The sequence below is a fragment of the Anopheles gambiae genome, chromosome 2, assembly GCF_943734735.2.
Source record: "Anopheles gambiae chromosome 2, idAnoGambNW_F1_1, whole genome shotgun sequence".
In the NCBI taxonomy this organism is placed as follows: Eukaryota; Metazoa; Arthropoda; class Insecta; order Diptera; family Culicidae; genus Anopheles; species Anopheles gambiae.
In genome coordinates, this window is record NC_064601.1 from 73,183,815 (window position 1) to 73,203,592 (window position 19,778).

Sequence of the window (19,778 nt, forward strand, 5' to 3'; positions counted from 1 at the left end):
CAACTGCCGGGACGACATTTATCTCCCGACCTTTCACTTTTGCACTTAAATGATGCTGCACCCGAGGCGGCATGAATCCTTGACCCCCACATTCGTTTCCTATGAACCGGAACTGTAACAGGAGCAGCATAAACGATCACCCTGTACCCGTCGATTGTGGCGAATCGGAATGGAGCCTCGCGGCTTCCCACACATCGCAGCGATGAAATCCTTGGCAATTTAGCAGAACTTACTCAGCATTGAACAGGCCAACAAAGAAGTCGTATTCTATTAACGATGGAACGTGGTAGGATGAAGAAAACTAGAAGCGCTAGTTTCGTCTTCTGCAATCTTATTTATGTTGTTTATTCCAAGCATCAGCTGACCGGCGTCGATTTTGACAGACAAATTGTAAACAAGGTTCACAAAATGGTAACCCCTTCAATCGCTCTGTCGTAACCTGTATAGAGTCTAATAACCTTGCTCGGGACCGGGCGGATGCCGGTTAATCGATTTCCACGGATAATGGTTCAAGAAATGTCAAATTCATATAAAATTGTTAAATTTACTGGTTTTACTAAAAAATCACCTTAAATCAATGAATTGATCACTGATAGAATAGTTTTTGAATTATTAACAATAGATTTAACAATTGTTTTTCATCAAAAATGAAATTAAAAAATATCACTAGACTCTAGATAGCTCCACAACACATGTTTTTACAAAGCTGATCATCGCAGAAAATGTTCGCCACGATTGGCCAATTGTCAAATTCATGCGCACGGTTAAGCCGCCCGCCGGTTAATCCGTCCCCGGATAATCGACGTTCTACTGTAATAGTTTTCACCGCAAACCGCGTGCGAAAGACCTAGGGTAACTGTACCAGTTTTCGGCAGTGTACCTATTTTCGGCAGGGTAGCTAAAAACGTGAAATTCTGCACAAATGCGGTAAAAAATTTCACAAAATACAATTTTGTAGTGAAAGTTTACTTATTTGATATTCACATACGAAGTTTCACACCATTTCATTACGTATTTTCCAAAATTTCAAATAAATTGTGCTTTTTTTTGGCAGCTTTGCTGTCAGCCAATCGTTCGGCAGGTTTTGTGATTAAGAGAATCAGAACAGTAAAAGAATGAAAAAGTGGTGTTTATTAAAGTTTTTATGCTTATTTAATTTATTCTAGCTTGTTCGGAACTTTAAAATCACGATAAACAGGTTATTTTTCACTTTAAATGCTGCCGAAAATAGGTACACAATAAATGTTCATTTTTGACAGCTCAATGTTGTGGGCTGCGGCCGAAACTCGGAACAATCCCAAATAGCCAGCTCGTACTTTATAGCTGATTTAGGGCTGTTTAACGAAAAATCGTTCCGATGTCGTACTTTGTGGCTGATTAAGAGATAGACGGTACTTTGCGGAACTATGGAGCTTTTTAACAGGCACATGGTACTCTTTGGAACTTTGCGGCTGATTAGCACTATGCGTAGGGTTCATGATGGAACTTGAAGGCTTGTTAAGAAAGGGTACTGAACTTGGTGGAACTTTATAGCTTTTTAATGCATGACATCGGTTCAAGGTGGCTCTTGTCAAAGTGTCAAAGACGGACGACGGCAATAATCTCATTGCTGCTGCACAAGTTAGATTCGTTACTTGAAGAATGAATATTGAGTGAAGCGATTGTGAATTATCAGTAAATTGTGTAAAAATTTGTGTAATTTATCAATACAAAAGATTTAAAAATATACATATGTGTTTAAACCAAACAAATTTTGTTGTTTATTTCATCGATGACGCTTGCTTGAAAATAAAACACAAAGAAAAATAATCCCTGGCATCGTGGCATAAGGAAGCTGCTTAGGCGCTGTTTGAAAGACCCACATAGAACTTTGATGCTGTTTATCTACTGCAAAAGGCGAATTAGAGCAGCGATCTTTAGCGTGCCAAAATGAGCTGCTTAAGCAATTCTGGCTATTTGGGATAATACACCTTGGATTTGGCTGAATATTTCTTTTAAAATTGAACAGAACACTACAATGCGTATGTCGACACATAATATGACCTTTCTTGTACCAAATATCACCAATTTTACGACAAACAATGCACTAACTTAAGAGAAAAATAAATATTTGTAAGCCAGTTCGCACCGTACGCTATAACCATCAAACTGTCAATGGCTGCTCTGTTTAAACGTCGCATCAAAATGGCTGTCAAAATGGGCCAAAATAAGCAACATAAAATTAATAATTAAAGTGCTTTTTAACACCAATCTTAGGAAAGTAAGAGTGTCAAATTGCTTTAAACATTTTTTTGTACATATTCACATTGATACAAACATTTTCTGACCCGTATTTGCGCTGCCGAAAATAGGAACACAGCCTGCCTAAAATAGGAACAAACTGCCGAAAATAGGAGCAAAATCAATGTTTGCATTTTCACGAATATTTATGAAAAAGGGCTTTGAACCGGAAACTGCTGCATTAGCCTGCTGAAAACTGGTACAGTTACCCTATTTAACTTTTTTTTTTTCGCGTTATCGCACCGATTTTTACGCGGTTTTCACTCGTATTGCTTTAATGCACTCTTATAAACGATTTATAGTCCAATTCGAGTCTCTCTAAACGATTTTTACACAAAAATTTGTATTCTCACTGCCGAGCAAACACACCATGACCTTACACCAGATTGCAAGATACACCCATGATCACAGCTTCTCTTGTGGCTGCATTGCAGTCCATTGCAGGCGGATAGCGCCACTCGAGATTGGTCGTGACCTCGGACCTGGCCTTGGTAGTGACAGTTGATGTTCCTCACACATATCCTTTTGATGCGTTGTCTATGCGTCTCGCTTGGTATCACAGCGGCATACGGCAGGTAAGCAGTACAAATGCTGCTACCTGATACGCACGCATGTTTAACGAACACAACTATTCGGTTTGGCTCAGTAAAGGTCGGGTTTACCCGACGGAATAGCCGGAACGCAAAGGCGCAGAATTTTTCATGATTTTGTATGACTTCGGCTGTTTTGGACCATACGTGTAGGCGCTGGCACTTAAACTCCCTAGTCCTAACTAGCTCGAGCCTAAGGCTATTGCGCCGATGCTTCATGATGTCATCTTCGGGCGGATGTTCCACGACAGTGGTCTTCGGGCGGATGCTCCACTTCGGGTAGATGCTGGTAGTCGCTGTTCCATCGGGCATGGCACATTTTATGCTAGCTCAGCATAAAATATGATCTGCGATGTTTCGCTGTTCAGAACCATGGGAGATTGCTACGATGATCTTGTGGTGTGGTTCTTGTGATAGGTAGTCGATGTCTGTTTTGCTCCCGTTTAGCTGGAACTACACCCTATGTGTGTAACATAAGTATATGCTGAGCAATGTTTTGTGAATATGATTCAATTTCAGACATTTCTAAAACTATACTAAAGCACTTAAGTAGCTAGACGTTAAAAAAGTATGTCTATGTTATGTCTTTGTTATCTTTGGTTTCTTTATTACACACGTAACAAGATAGCAGGATAATAATGTAATAATACGTAATAATTGCTTCGACTGCCGCTCTGTCTCGATTTTGAGCTTTCGAGCCTTTCTCTCAGCAGTCGAAATGATCCTCGTAATCGGTATTTTTCCGTCACGCTCGGTTCGTCATCTGCAGTATAATTGTTTACTATAGAAAGAGCGCGTGAGTGGCTAATTGCATTCTTTTATTCCAAAACAATCATAGACGCAATACAAGCTTTAATACTATGCCGCTCGCCACCGTGTCCTACCTGTGCTCCTGCTCGACCGGTTGCTCCTTACACAACCTCGTGTCTGCTCACACGACAAGCACTATACAGTTCGCGTTTGGCGTGCGATCGATAGTGTGACACGGCCAACAACAGTTTATTCAAACCAATTATCGTGATTAATTGCGATGAGTAACAATTTCAAAAATGGGTTTAAACAAACCCCTTGATACAGCACATTTTTATGTACAAGCAGCTACGATTAAGAATGAAGTTTTACTGCAATGAAGCACAGCTTAAGGTTCTTCTTAATTTCTTACTTATGCGGCGCTAAAAATATTTTGCCAGTTTGGCCAGTTGCTGGTGTGTTATAATCCACAGATGGTATTGGGCTTTCATCTGCCAATCTAGCTATGCTAACTTTGTTCGCACTGGCTATATTCACACAAGTGCAACTGCTTTTTCTTTTTTTTCGTCTTTTAGTTGAAACATGTTTTAAGTTTGTATTTTGTACACGAGATTTTAACATTTTTGTTTTATATTAGAAGGAAGAACATATTTTAATTTTAAACAGTGGATATAAAATTCAATTCAACTATGTTGTAGTGGATAATTCAATTATGTTGTAGAAAATTTGCCATATGCATTCGGATTTGCATCATATCTTTGTTTGGTCGAGATCTGTTGGCATCTATACTGCGAATATTAAAATTATCTTCAACTCAATTTGGCAGAAATTGTCTTATATCTTGTCTTCTTGCATGCTCAGTCCTACGTATAAAGTTGTGCAAGTATTGCTTGTCACTTGTGACTTGTCACTTGTGACTTGTCACTTGACACTTGGTCTCAACGGTTGTGTTCTGGTTTGCGCTCTGATTATTGTTCCGTTTTTTGTACGTGTTTTTCGTGCTGTGGTTGTTCCGGGCCTGATTGAGTGAGATTACTGATCGAGTTCATCGCTGCTGTATTCATCAGTCGATTCCGGGCGAGTTTTTCATCTGTCTTTGGCGCTGAAGTTTGCTGCTCATCTGGATCACGACTTTTGCTGATCGTCGTCATGGCTGCTCCCTGCCCTTCATGCCTTAAGCCTGTAACGGACGAGAATGTATATGTGTGTGCTGGATAGTGTAATGAATCGTTTCACCATGCCTGTATGGGAGTCTCTGATGCGGTGCTGAATGAGATTCTCATCCCCGAGTCGCTTACTTCCTGGTCCTGTGCTGGCTGCAAGAACATCCGGCGTTGCAAATTTGTATTATTGGACGAATTTACGGCCGTCCTGGATGGTTTCAAGGAGGAGCTTCTGAAGGAGTTTGATCGCCGTTTTAATCATGCACTTGTCGCCATGCGTAATGAGATGTTGTCAACACTTACTAAGAAAGACGTTAATACGCACACAACCTCACACTCTGTTCGTTCCATAGTGGACCGCCTGGAAATGCAACCATCTCTCACCAACACATTCACACCACTCAGTGCACGCAATAGTGAATCCATCCGCACTTCTCAAAATGCACCGAAGCGCAATGCGCCTAAACGTAGACTTGTCGATTATTCGCCACCAATTACAAAAACCACCGATAATGCCGCTCCTCTACTTTTTGGCACAGCAATTACAACACCGTCTCGGGTCTTAGCTATGGTACCGATGGAACAAAAGCTCTGGCTGTATTTGACTCGAATAGCCCCCTCGGTATCAGACCAAGATGTGAAAGCGATGGTTACTCACCAACTAGGCACTGATGACGTCACCGTTATTAGGCTGCTGCCACGGGATCGCGATACGAGCACTCTCACTTTTGTTTCGTTTAAGGTGGAATTAATGCTCTCGCTTAAAAGCAAGGCTCTCGCTCCGACTACCTGGCCTGCGGGATTGATTTTCCGTGAATTCACTGACCGTCGATCGCCTGTTCAAAATTTTTGGTGTCCTGCTTCTCGAAACCTTCCCCACAAACCTTCGGAAATCTATACCAACACACACCACGCATCAATGCCACATCCCACCACGGGTCCTCACCTTGCTCATTGCCCATCACCGAAACCGATCGCACATTGCACGATAGAGCCGTCCACCGAAGCCACATGCACCGAAACAACAGACAGACAGCAAGTAACAATCCAGCATTAGATATTAACAGTATAAATAATCACCTGGCACCCCGCCCCTCACCATACCATCACACACCACGCATCAATGCCACATCCTACCCCGGGTCCTCGCCCCGCTCATTACTCATCACCGAAACCGAACACACATTGCACAATAGTACCGTCCACCGAAGCTATACGCACCGAAACAACAACAAACAGACAGCAAGTAACAATCCAGCAATAGTTGATAACAGTACTAATAATCAGCTGGCACCCCGCTCCTCACCATACCTTGGCGTAGCACCAATCACTGCTGTGGGCCTCGATGATAATTCGGCTCATACTCACCAGAATGTCTCTTCTAACTTACATCTGCACGTGTTTTATCAGAACGTTAGAGAAATTCGTACCAAACTTAATAATCTACGTCTAGCTCTGGGAGAATCTGATTACGACATAATTGCACTGACAGAAACGTGGCTCGACGAGTCAATACCATCCTCTCTCATCTCTGATGATTCCTATTCAATTTACCGATGTGATCGTAATGGCAAGAACAGTCTTCGCTCTCGCGGCGGAGGAGTGCTGATCGCATGCTCTTCTAAGCTCTCTAGTACACAGATAACACATACATATGCAACTCTGGAGCTGGTCTGGTCGTGTATCAAGCTTAATCATGTGTCCATTTACATCGGAGTAGTTTACATTCCACCGGACCGGAGTAAGTGTGATGATACGTTAAACGCTCTGCATGATAGTGTCAGTGTAATTGTGGAGAGAATGAAACCGACTGATTTGTTGCTGCTATTGGGAGACTTTAACAAACCATCGCTCTCCTGGATCGCTTCACCATGTGACGTCAACTGTTTTATCCCTTCGATGACCGACAATGATGGATCGCTAACGGATGGAATGGTGCTTAATGGATTGTCATAGATATCGGGAGTGAAAAATGCTTTTGATCGCCAACTGGACCTTATTTTCGTAAACCAGAATGCTAAATCGGCCAGCTCAGAGATTTCTGAATCCAACACACCGCTTCTTAATCTTGACAATTACCATCCGGCATTAGAATTAGCAATATCAATTCAAACTTCTGTTTCTGTTCCGTTCGCTCGTTCTAACCCTAGAGTAAAACGTTTTGATTTTCGTAAAATGAACTTTGGTGCTTTTGAGCAATTTATGTTGAATTCGGACCTTAATTTTATTGAATCAGCCCCTTCTATCGACGATGCCGTGAATCAACTTAATCATGTTATCCTTTCATCCTTCCCTCTTTGCAGTCCCATCCTAAATCCTCCTCCTAAGCCTGCGTGGTCGAACAGATCCTTAAAAGCTTTACGAACGGATAAGAAGCGTAAACAGCGTGCATATATGCATACTCGCTCTCAACATGCCCAACGGGTATACAAATATGCTTCCACAGCATATCGTATTTACAACAGAGCGTGCTATAAACTATACATCATGCGTCTCCAATTAAGATTTATCTCTGACCCTCGATCTTTCTGGCGATTTGCTAATAATCGTCGCAACTCTATCGGCATCCCTTCCATAATTTCCCTTGGCGATGAAGTGGCTGATACGCCCTCCAGCTGCAGCGAGTTATTTGCTAAACATTTTTCTAGCGTATTTGTGGACCCAGACTCCAGTCCAGTATCCTTATCTGATGGCTTAGCATATATACTAAATGATATAATTTCCTGCAACACAGTGGCTATCGATGATGAGGTAATTAACTCAGCATTGAAAAAATTAAAAAAATCCTTGTCGCCGGGTCCAGATGGTATACCCGATTGCGTATTGAAAAAATTCAGCACTTTGTTTGTTCCCATACTTAAACGCTTGTATGTGAGATCCTTTCAAGAGGGAACCTTTCCAGCTGTTTGGAAAATTGCTTGGATATGTCCTATTTTTAAAAAAGGTGACCGTTCAGTCGCTTCAAATTATCGTGGTGTGTCCATTCTATGTGCTATGGCTAAGGTGTTTGAGTCACTCGTTCATACTGCCATTCTTCCATGCGTAACGAACTGTATAACGCAACATCAACACGGATTTATTCCTAAACGATCCACCACGAGCAACCTGATGGATTAATAAAGCACTTTGTGTCTTTATTAATGTCGAATATTGCAGGTAATCGTCAAGTGGATGCAATATATACTGATTTTAAAGCCACTTTTGACAGTCTACCACATGACCTGCTAATAGCTAAGCTAAAGAAATTAGGAATAGGCTATCCTTTAATAACTTGGCTAAATTCATTTATAGCAAACCGTAGCTACACAGTCAAAATAGAGAACTTCCTCTCTTCTACATTCATAGGCCAGTCGGTTGTACCCCAGGGAAGTGCGCTTAGCCCTTTACTGTTTATCATATACATAAACGATTGTATTAATGTTGTACCTGGTGATGGACACCTTCTATTTGCTGACGACTTGAAGATATTTCTTCCTGTGTCCTCTATTGTTGATTGTCAAACGCTTCAGAGTTTTTTAAATAATTTTTCATCTTGGTGCTCGTCTAATGGGTTAGTGCTTTGTCCCCCTAAATGCTGTGTTGTCTCTTTTGGTCGTCCTAACAGGAAAATTACATGGAATTACTTTTTTGGTCAAACTCAGATCTTTAGAGAGTCTTCTATTAAGGACCTTGGTGTTTGGCTCGATGACTCCCTCACATTCAAGGATCAGATCAATCATGTCGTTGCTAAAGCGAACAAAGCGTTGGGACTCATAATTCGTCTTGCCTCTGAGTTGAGAGATCCGCTATGCCTGCAGGCGCTTTACTGTTGCTGGGTTCGATCTATTCTGGATTACGCTAGTGTTGTGTGGACCCCGGCTGGAGGTGTCGCTATGCAGAGACTAGAGAGAGTGCAGAGGAAGTTTACGCGTATCGCTATTCGTAGATTTCTGAACGGACATAATGCACCTGTGCCCTCTTATTCTCTCCGCTGTCGTATGTTGGGCTTGATGGAAATCAAATCCCGGCATTCACACGCGCTGTCTTACTTCACTGCCAGCCTCCTGACTTCCAATATCGATGCTCCTTCGCTCCTCAGCTCCATTCCTATTTACGTCCCTTCTCGTCGTCTCCGCGACAGACCTCCCATTTTTATCCCCTCCCGCCGTTCTGTTTTTGGTCAGAGAGATCCATTTTTGAGAGCTTGCGCAGCATTTAATGAAGCTCATGATTTGTTCGACTACCACGTCCCCTTGTCCAGTTTTCGCTCTCGTCTTTCTGAGTCCTTGTCTCTATCATCAACCTCCCATCCTTAACACTTCCTTCTTCCTTAGTTTGTAAGACATATTATTGTGAAACCCTAGGCGGCTGACAATATGAAATAAATAAACATAATAATAATAATAATAATAATAATAATAATAATAATATAGTATCCAATACCACTTTTTTAATTTTCCTCATTTAATTCAATTGGCTTCCTTAAAACCCGAAATCTCCCACTACGAATCCCGTATGCTGTTTCTACTGGTCCCCTGGCGATAGAGTGTCGCTGGTTAAAAATTCGCTAAGCAGATCCTCTTTCCGTAAATCCACTGAAAGGCCTAAGGCAGTAATGTGTTAATGGGAATGCCTTATCTCCTAAAACCATATAAGAAACATGGATGTGAAATGATTCATGTAAAGGCGTAGGATTTGAAAATCTAATTCGTTGCGTTCTAGTTTTTTGTAGAGTAATGAATTTCTGAATCTGAAATTCTGTCTTTGGACCCAATGCCTGCATATATAAAATTTCAGTTGGTGTCAACCACTCCTAACTATACTAAAAAACTTTTTATAATTAAAGTAGTGCTTTCCACTAAGTGGGGGAGATTTTATCATAACAAGTTTGCCATCAATTGCCCCGAGCGTATGAGAAAAGTTCCATTTGTCTTCAAAACCTCGAACAATGTCCATCCATTCGTCTGTTGTTGAGGGTAGAGTACCGAACAATAAGATAGGGCCTTTTTTTCAACGCACCATGCACCCGTTGCGACAGGTTTATGTGTAGGTTGTATGTGTTTGTGTGTGTGTGTGTGCATGTGTGTGTGTGTGTATGTATGTTTGAGTGTGTATTGGTGTGTGTGTTTGTTTCACAAGTATGTCGTTTCGGATAGATTTGTAAGTAGTTTTTTTTGTGTTTTGGGTTAGGTTTTTGGTGTGATAAGCAGGACCACCGCCCTCGCGATCAGTGTGTTTTCGATATATTAACAATATTACGGTCTTCTTTCGCCATGGTCTTCCGAGGACGTCCGGGTGACTTGCGCGTTTCGGTTGTCCAAGCGCGTTTCGGTTGTCCAAGCACGTTTCGGTAGTCCGAAGCGCGTTTGCCACAAAAGTGCGCGATCATTCAATCACGAACTCGATCGTTTTGCGCTTAATGCCAGCAGCCGCCATTCGCTTTATGATATGGCGCTGATAATCGGTACAATGTTTACCTCGACCCATTGTTACTAACATTGCTTCTATACGCGATGAATTACATCGTTGTAGAGCAGCGAAAACAGCGTATGGATAAAAACTATCAACGAGTACGCGAGTAAGCGTCTACCCATCAAAATCGAGAACAGGATACTGCCGCGCTCATCAAACGAAACGCTCATTGAAAAGAACACCTGCGCGCTTGCTCAATGCACACTTAAAGTTTCCCATGCACACACGAGGTTCAACGCAGAGATGCACGAAGGCCTTTCTATGGCGTGCACTAGAAAAACACCTGTGAGGGAATGCCGAGTTCATTGCTGTTGTGCGCGTTTCCATTTCGCATCGCTGTCGCATGCACATTCATCAAACTGCACACCTGCGTTTTCGTCCGAGGAACAAGCGCTGCTGTCGATGGAAACTTTAGCTTTTATCCAAGTGTAAACGCACGCTGTTTGACATGATAACACACATTATTAGAATATTTTCAACGCAATGTGACATCCTGTCAAGGTACGTTTCCTCAGACACAAACTACAAACACCGAGCAGCACCGAGCTGAGTGCATTGCTGCTCGTAGGAAACTACAACGCGGGAGCAATCCTTCTATCAGAGAGCTACTGAAAATTATCTACGTCAAGCCAAGATCAGATCTTAAAAGGGAGACAAAGTTGAGCAAAAGAAAAATATTCCTTGAGCTACGCGACGAAATAGCTCGGAAGCCTTGGGGATTGGCTTTTGAAACTCTTATGGACAAAAGAAGACCCAAGGAGCCTGTGGAAAGATGCCCCGTGAAGCTTCTCCAGATAATCCAGCAGCTGTTTCCTACCCATGGCCCTCCGCTACTGAATTCGATTATCGACTCGCCAGAATCCACCCCTGTGCCTATTACGACCCCAGAGATTGAAAAACTCGCAGATCGCCTCAAGTGTGGAAAAGCCCCCGGCCCAGATGGTATCCCCGCTGAAGCAGTCAAAGTGGTCATGAGGATGTTCCCTAGGGTGTTCCAAAAAGTTTTCCACAACATACTTACGACAGGACAGTTTCCATCAGTGTGGAAGAAGCAGTTGTTAGTCCTGATACCAAAGCCAGGGAAGACTCCAGGGAATTTATCAGCCCTAAGACCACTGGGTGATGCTGCCTTTCAACGGAAGCGATGTGGGGCTCATTACTGCGCGATCATCACCATCGATGTGAAGAACGCCTTCAACTCTGCTAGCTGGGAGGAAATAGCAAAAGCTCTAGAGCGCATGAAAATCCCCTTGCATTTGTGTCGGCTACTGAGAAGCTATCTCAGCGGGCGCGTTCTACAGTATAGCACGGAAGAGGGAACAAAAATAGCTACCATCTCTGCTGGCGTACCGCAAGGATCAGTACTTGGCCCCACCTTGTGGAACATTATGTACAACGGAGTATTAACCCTGGCCCTACCCACAGGAGCTGAGGTCATCGGGTTTGCAGACGATATTGCACTGACTGTCGTAGGAAATAGTGTAGAGGAGGTCGAGTTGCTGTCTACGGATGCTGTCGGCAGGATTGACGATTGGATGCGAGAAATGAAGTTGGAAATAGCACACGCCAAAACGGTATTTATTCTCATAAGTAGCCACAAGGAGGTCCAAAAAGCGCACATAAGGGTAGGCACTAAGCAAATAGAATCTATAAGAGGCCTCAAATACCTTGGAGTTATCATAGATGACAGATTAAAGTTCCGAAAGCACCTTGAGGAAGTTTGCATTATGGCCACAAAAACTGCAAACGCGTTGGCTAAATTTACACCCAACATAGGTGGTCCAAGCAGCACAATAAGACGCTTACATGCCAACGTAGCCATTTCTAATATAAGGTATGCAGCACCAGTATGGGCACACATACTAAGAAATAAACAGAACCAGTACGCTATAAATAAGGTGCACCAAAAAATGGCCATACGCGTTGCTAGCGCGTATCGTACCATCTCATATGAAGCAGTATGCGTAATTGCGAGTATGATGCCCCTTTGCATCACCCTAGAGGAGGACTCCGTAAATTTCCAGAGCTCACGCGCGGGAGATACTCGTGCTGTATCCCCAAAGGAGGCAAATGAGGAGTCCATGCGAAGATGGCAGGCGGCTTGGAATAACGCTTGTAATGGGAGATGGACCTTCACGCTAATCCCCGATGTAGCAATGTGGATAAACCGGAAACATGGTGACGTGGATTATTTTGTCACGCAGATGCTCTCTGGCCACGGGTGTTTCAGGAGCTACCTCCACAAATTCCGGCACGTTTCTTCACCTCGATGCCCAGTATGTAAGGACAATGACGAGACTGCGGAACATGTAATGTTCTACTGTCCACGTTTCCTAGAGGAGCGCCAGCTGCTTGACACGAAGTGCAGAACCGCCGTAAGACAAACCAACCTAGTGCAGCTGATGCTACATAGCGAAGAGTTGTGGGAAGCTGCAACAACATGTATGAGACTGATCCTGACAAGGCTGGACCAGCTGTGGAGAGGAGATCAGGACCTGGGACGCGTGTGAACGTGGTACGGTTTGGAGTGTTTTGTATGTGTGCCCCATGGAGCAGTATGCGAAGTGTGAAGTGCTTGGTGTATTGATTGTGAGCTCTATTGCTGTGTGCCCCGCGGTGCAAAATATGAGAACCCCACTCACGGATCTCAAAGTTGCAGTGTTTCTCCCTACCTCCGCGATATTTTTTACCCTTTTGGTCCAAGTTCTGCTTTGTCGCGCGATTACATTTGTTCTTACTCCATGGTTTGCTTGGTTTTTTGTTATTTTCTCGTGCGAACTCACTTTGTGCTGCTTCTTCTAGTCTTAGCTTGATTCTTGTTCACGAAGAAGTTGTTTTCACCGTGTGTTTTGACAGTTTAATTCTGTTCCATTTTTCAAAGCGGTAAGTTCGGTTTGCTGCATTCTCTTATTTATTAATAAAGTATATTTAAATCTATTTTAGAATAAACCATAATGTCTAAGCGTTCGAAACAGACGGGAAATTTTTATAAGAAGCGGGCTCGGTTGATGGATGAGGTCGAAAGGAACGTGGATGCATTAAACATCACGCTTGAAACGGCTTCGACTTCTGTTTGGCCGGACCTTGGAGTGGGTAAGTAGAAACAATGAAATTGAATGTTTCCAGCAATCTACGAACAAATCAGCTTAGCCACCGTTAGCTTAAAGAAAGTGATTAAAATAGTGTTGTGTGTGTGTGTGTGTGTGTGTGTGTGTGTGTGTGTGTGTGTGTGTGTGTGTGTGTGTGTGTGTGTGTGTGTGTGTGTGTGTGTGTGTGTGTGTGTGTGTGTGTGTGTGTGTGTGTGTGTGTGTGTGTGTGTGTGTGTGTGTGTGTGTGTGTGTGTGTGTGTGTGTGTGTGTGTGTGTGTGTGTGTGTGTGTGTGTGTGTGTGTGTGTGTGTGTGTGTGTGTGTGTGTGTGTGGCGAGGGGGGAGTTAATTTCTTAAGGAAAATATCCGTTTAGTTGTTGGATATAATCTGGAATTCAGGATCCATGTTAGGCGAGGTTTAGTCAGGTCCTTGGTACAGACAAATCATCATTTTTAATATTCCCTTTTATTTTCATCTCTAGAAGTTACACCAGAAGATTTGGAATTGTTGTTTGCAGGATGTAGTTCGGCAGAGCCAACAACATCTACCACTACAACTACATCGAACGCAACTACGACATCGAACGATTTTCATGAATTTGAAGATATCTATGATTCGGCAGATGTTGTGACTGATGCCAATGATCGCTTCGAATTCATAAAAAATTTGAATTTGAAGGATGCACTTGTGCATCTTATCATTCTTGACCGTGCTTCACGTTTTTTAACAGAAGGCTTCCTTGCCATCTTAAGGAAGTTCTTTAAAGCTTAAGTCCCTAAAACAAAAAGAACTTTGCTAAAAACTGAAGCCGATATTAAATCAGAAATTACACCAATAAATGGGGGTAAATTATGGTACCGTGGCATAGAAAAAGTGCTTCTTAAATATTTTGAGTAAGTATTTTTCAAACATATTGGTACTAAATGAAATTTCTCATTCAATGTGTGTATATTACAGAGATATTGATCCTGAACCGGACATATTTACCATCGATGTTTCTATCGACGGGCTTCCACTGTTTAGAAGTTCCCGTAAACAGCTTTGGTCAATACAAATAAGGGTGGTCGAATTACCAAAAGTTCCACCATTTGTCATTGGAACTTATGGAGGCCCGAAGAAACCCCATAGTATTGGAGAATTTTTGAATCCTTTAGTGAAGGAAATAAACGATCTCCAAAAAAGAGGCCTTCAGTTTAAGCATAAGTTGGTGCCAATGTTTCTTCGGGCTTTTATTGCAGATTCGCCGATGCGGGCCACTTTGAAAGGTATGTTTATGATTTTACTATGGAAGTAATTATAGCTTCCATACCATATGTTTCACCAACTTTTCCATCCGTATATTTGCAGCTACAATGAATTTCAATGCAAAACATGGATGCTTGAAATGCACATGTGTTGGGACAACAATTCAGGTTGGACCTAATAAAAAAAAATTATTTTAGATTCCATCGATGCACCTCCACGCACGAACGTTGGATTTAGGCAAAGAGATGACAAAGCTCATCATAAAGAATGGTGCAGTCCTTTGGAAGCCATCGATGACTTTGATATGGTCGAAGGAATGCCAGTGTCCGACAGGTTGCATTTATTGGATGAGGGAATATTCCAAAAAATACTAGTAGGGGTTTGAACAACGTTTTCGAACTATTAGGCCATATTTATCCTCGTCAGAAGGAAGTAGTATCTGCCTATATAATCAAAATTAGGCTTCCCTATGAAATACCTCGTAGAATCCGGTCCCTTGATGAAATTGCGCAATGGAAAGCTACTGAGTACCGTATCTTCTTCCATTATTTAAGCGTAGTTATACTAGAAGATTTTTATCAATATGAAGGTTCATTTAACCATTTTTTGATGTTATTTTCTGCGATAACAATATTTTCTTCAAGGGCCCATCAACAATATTGGTCTCTGGCAAAAATAATGTTGGACGAATTCTTTAGACACTTTGGGAAATATTATGGACGGTCTAACATAACCAGCAATGTTCATAACCTTCAGCATGTTGCTCATGAAGTTGAAAAGCTTGGGACTCTGGATTTATATTCCGCATACGATTATGAAAATAATTTAAGATTTATTAAGCAAGACGTAAAATCAGGCACTAATATAGTTGAACAAGTAGCTGGTCGTCTAACCGAACGCAGTCAAGTAGTAAAAGCCAAAAACATCGCGAAACTTATATACCCGAGACTTAGACCAAACGGCCGTTTCTTTATTACCGAGGATTTTTCCCTTCACACACAGTTCCAGAACCAATGGTTTTTAACTGAAGAAAGGAATATTATTAAATTTGTAAAAGCAAAGAAAGATGCTTGTGATTCCTTTATAATTGTTGGCGATTTAATCAAATCATGTGAGGAACTTTTTAATGTAGTGTCTGATGAGGACAATGTGATAACAGATATACATTTATCATCGACTGAAATTTGTATCTACAAAGTTAAGCTTAATGTTCCTACAATAAGGGTAGAGGTCCCCTGTACATCTATGCTATGTAAGCTTGTTCCAATTTTTAAACCATCGCGGTCTTTATTGCAAATGCCTGTAAGGACAACACCCCAGCCAAATTCAATAGCTTTATTTCCTTTGTTACACACGTTTAGGAACGCATAATATGTAAAATAGTTTATTAAAAATTATTCAACGAAAAACAAGCCGTTTATTTATTTACTAATCGTGATTTTAACATTAATAAATGACATGATTTTTATTTATTTAAAATTTCAGTTAAATAAATAACTTTGGTTTTTGCGGCACCGTATCGAACTCAAAATAGAAAAGAGCTTATGTGTACCAACTGTAAAAGTAAACGAACGAACATGTTTTAATAGTTCTCGTATATTTAACTAAACATTATTTATAGAGCCCAGGTCTATTCCATCTCTTATAAGACTAATATGTTCCTAACAAAGTAATAGTCAACAATACTAAAATAACTTAACTAGTTCGTTTGTTTTTTGTTTCGCTTATGCGCTTTATGCACTACGCTTTTAGTTATTCCTCTTGTTAAGCTTGCTTTTTGCATTACTAATTTTGTTTTTTAAGAATTGCTCGACATCTTTTTCTGTTGTCTAGGCACCTCCTACCCGTTTGAAGGCGTTCAGAAAGTTTCGGTATGCCACTAACGCTACCTTTTCCGAGCCATTTCGCGAAACACCCCTCCAATTGCACTGAACCACAAACTGACGACAAAACACATTGTAAAATGATTCGTGAATCCTTTGAAATTTATCTGTTGATTGCATTTGTGCTTTTAACCAGTTTTCTAACGCTTCTGCATTAGATGTTAATGAAAGACTGGACTCTGAACTGTCCAGTTGTTGCTTGTTGGTAACGACCGCAGGATGAAACATCGGTCGCTGGACAGTGCTTTCTGTTTCCAGGTTAATTTCGCTGCTTCTTTCCTTAAAAGCATTCGTATTTACAATATCCTTTATTGCGACAGAAATGCTAGCCACCACCGTGGTCATTCGTGCCGTTTGCACAAGATTTGCTTGTGTTGCAGATTTGATAAGCTGCAACTCCTGGAAAATGTTTTCTCCAGGATTGTTCGCCATTTTTTTCTTGACTGTAACATTACCAAAATATTAAATGGAAATACTTTAACAATTTGTGGTAACTACTTACTTTTGTGAACTAAATTATCGTTTAACTAAGCGTATTGTAATTGTAAAATTTAAGCAGTCCACAATCTGTTTCGGCGTACATAAACAAGTGCATTCACGTTTGAATCTTCAACATTGAATGGAAAAGGTTTTGCATGAAAAACAGTCAACCTTATGTCATATAGAGGCTAAAAATAATTCAAGTGAATATTTTCTTGGAGAATGTTAAATTATTTCGCCGTAAAGTTATAATTTAGCACATATATTTATTACTGATTTAAATATAATTTAAAATAATGACGACAATACCCTTTTTCAAATAGTTTTAGGCTTTAAAAAGAAATATAACACACATACACCATCAATAATATTGACATTATGGCTGCTGTCACAATCATTGACCGACCTGTCTCAAAGCAATATTAGCGCGTTTGACAGTTCCATCATTGTTGGTGTTTGCAGCAGCCATGGCAAGCAAAGGAAATCTGTTTGCCAAAAAAGTTGTCTTTACAAGGCAAAATAGCTAGTTCATGTAAGTTTAATTGTAATATAATGTCCCATTAAGTATTTTTTAACAGGTGTGTCGCAAATTTTAAGCGTGATGTGAATAACAAGACGGAAAAAGGATCCTCGAAAATGCTCAACATCTAGCAGTCAACAGCACCATGGTATGTTGGAAAATGTCTTTCCCGATTGTGTTTATTTCCTAATTTGTTTGGGTTATTTATTCTAGCTTCACTGCATTACCAATAAATGCATTTATTCTACGCTGTGCCATTCAACTATGGTGTAAAATATTTCATGAACACACGGAGGAAATCATCACACGAAGAAGTGCCGGTACAAAAGGAAAAAGGCCCCCGAAAGAGTGATAAATTAGTCGATGAAGTGAAGATTATTATTGTAATGCGATGTAAATTGCTTATTGTTACGTTAAATGTTAAAATATATCCTTTTTTGAAACGATGGAGTGTTTCATTTTGCATTTGGGGCTAGGAGCGTGTGGTCCGGGGTAGGAAACGAACGAAAAAGCAGGGAAAGGGGGGCTGGGCACTCAGAGACACTCAAAATCACTCATCGTCACTCAAAATCATGTCGCGCGCTTGCTTAACCGGTTAAGCTTAAGGTTAAGCAAACGTGTGACGCGATTTCGCGTCGCGGGGTGATGTTTGATAGTACTTTTGATCTGTCTCGCGAACTCTGGTTCATTGTGCAATAGCGAGGATGCAATGCTAATGCATAAGTCCTTCCCCAAGAAGCATACCGAAAGGTGAACCCATGGGGAAGGGTATATGGCCCAAGGAGGGGGTTTACTGGGTAAGAATCCCATGTCAACACCCGTGCGACAACGGGAGTCTTTCGAAGATTCCCCCTCCTTGTAAAACAAAAAAAAAACACACACACACACACACACACACACACACACACACTTTCTCTCTATCACACACACACACACACACACACACACACACACGCGCACACGCACACACACACACACACACACACACACGCGCGCGCGCGCGCGCACACATACACACACACACACACACACACACAAGTAACGTGGTAAAACAAGTGCGCGGTGCGATGGAAAAAAGGCCTTATCTTATTGTCCGATACTGTAGCTGTAAAAAGAAGTAAAATAATAAATTAAATTGTAGTTAATTGTGACAACATAATCGACACTGGACATCACTGGAAGCAGACGCTCATATTGACGCTCCGTGTTTACATTTGTGATAAACGGTTGTTTTGAGTCCATTACTCGCTAAGTTGTGTGTGATCGGTTGCTGTGTAGTGTGTGGATCCGTGTTAACAGCAGTTTGTTTATCACCAGTAATATAAACCTGTTCTGGCTGCATTTATAATTACGTATTTTGCCAACAAGCCAAAATTCACCCATATCAACATGTCTGCCGTGTGTCCTGTTTGTAATATCGATATTGGCAATACAGAGCACTACGTGTGTGATGGTATTTGTAAGGGCATTTATCATTGCGGCTGTCTGGGTATCAACAACACCTGTATCAAGGAGCTGAAACGCTCAGCTACACCCCTATCCTGGTTCTGCGGTCAATGTAAACAAAATCGTCAAGATAGTAAGTCAGTTATTGAATCCATAATCAACACTGCAATAGCCGATATAAAGAAAGATGTTTTAGGGCATCTCGATCAACAACTCTCGACAATGTTAGAAACACACAAGAACGATGTATTAGTGTCTCTACGTCAACAACTAGCAGATGCACGAGCTGTGTCCTTAGCACCAACACCCACTTATACTGCACCATCACTAATACCTTCATATGCCACTGTAAATTCATCAAATACACCACGACATGAACGCACTGATCACACCACAGATGAACATCAATTAGCAAGTGCACCTAAGCGGAGATTGGTTGACCGCTCACCCCCAACCCATAGCCTCCGCCTGTCCCTCCAACAAGGCATGGTACAATCAGGAACTGCACTGAGAACGGTACCTTACCCAGCACAGCGCCGATTTTGGATGTTTGTCTCACGTCTCTCACCTGATACAACAGAAGATGAGTTAATGTCATATGTACGACAAAAACTAGGTATAAATGATGTGCTAGTGTTCAAGCTGCTACCAAAAAATCGTATCTCAGTAACTTTTATATCATTTAAAATCGGATTTCCTGAATCATTTCCAGATCAGGCATTATCCCCGTCTATTTAGCCAATAGGTGTGGTGTTCCGAGAGTATGAGAAACGCACAGTAAATTTTCAAAACGTTTGGCGGCCCACGATCCCAAACACTCCACGAATAATTCCCGTCACAGAATCACAGACGACAACAATTGGGTCCACACCCCAATCTTCA

The 19,778-nt window shown here is 41.5% G+C and overlaps 1 long non-coding RNA gene across 1 annotated transcript; it reads left to right on the forward strand.

Annotated features, from left to right (window-relative positions):
- Nucleotides 1–12,827: 12,827 nt before the first annotated feature.
- On the forward strand, nt 12,828–16,019 carry LOC133392000 (uncharacterized). Its single transcript, XR_009765415.1, has 3 exons — nt 12,828–13,117; nt 13,178–13,327; nt 13,804–16,019. It is a non-coding gene; the product is annotated as an uncharacterized LOC133392000 (long non-coding RNA).
- Nucleotides 16,020–19,778: the final 3,759 nt, after the last annotated feature.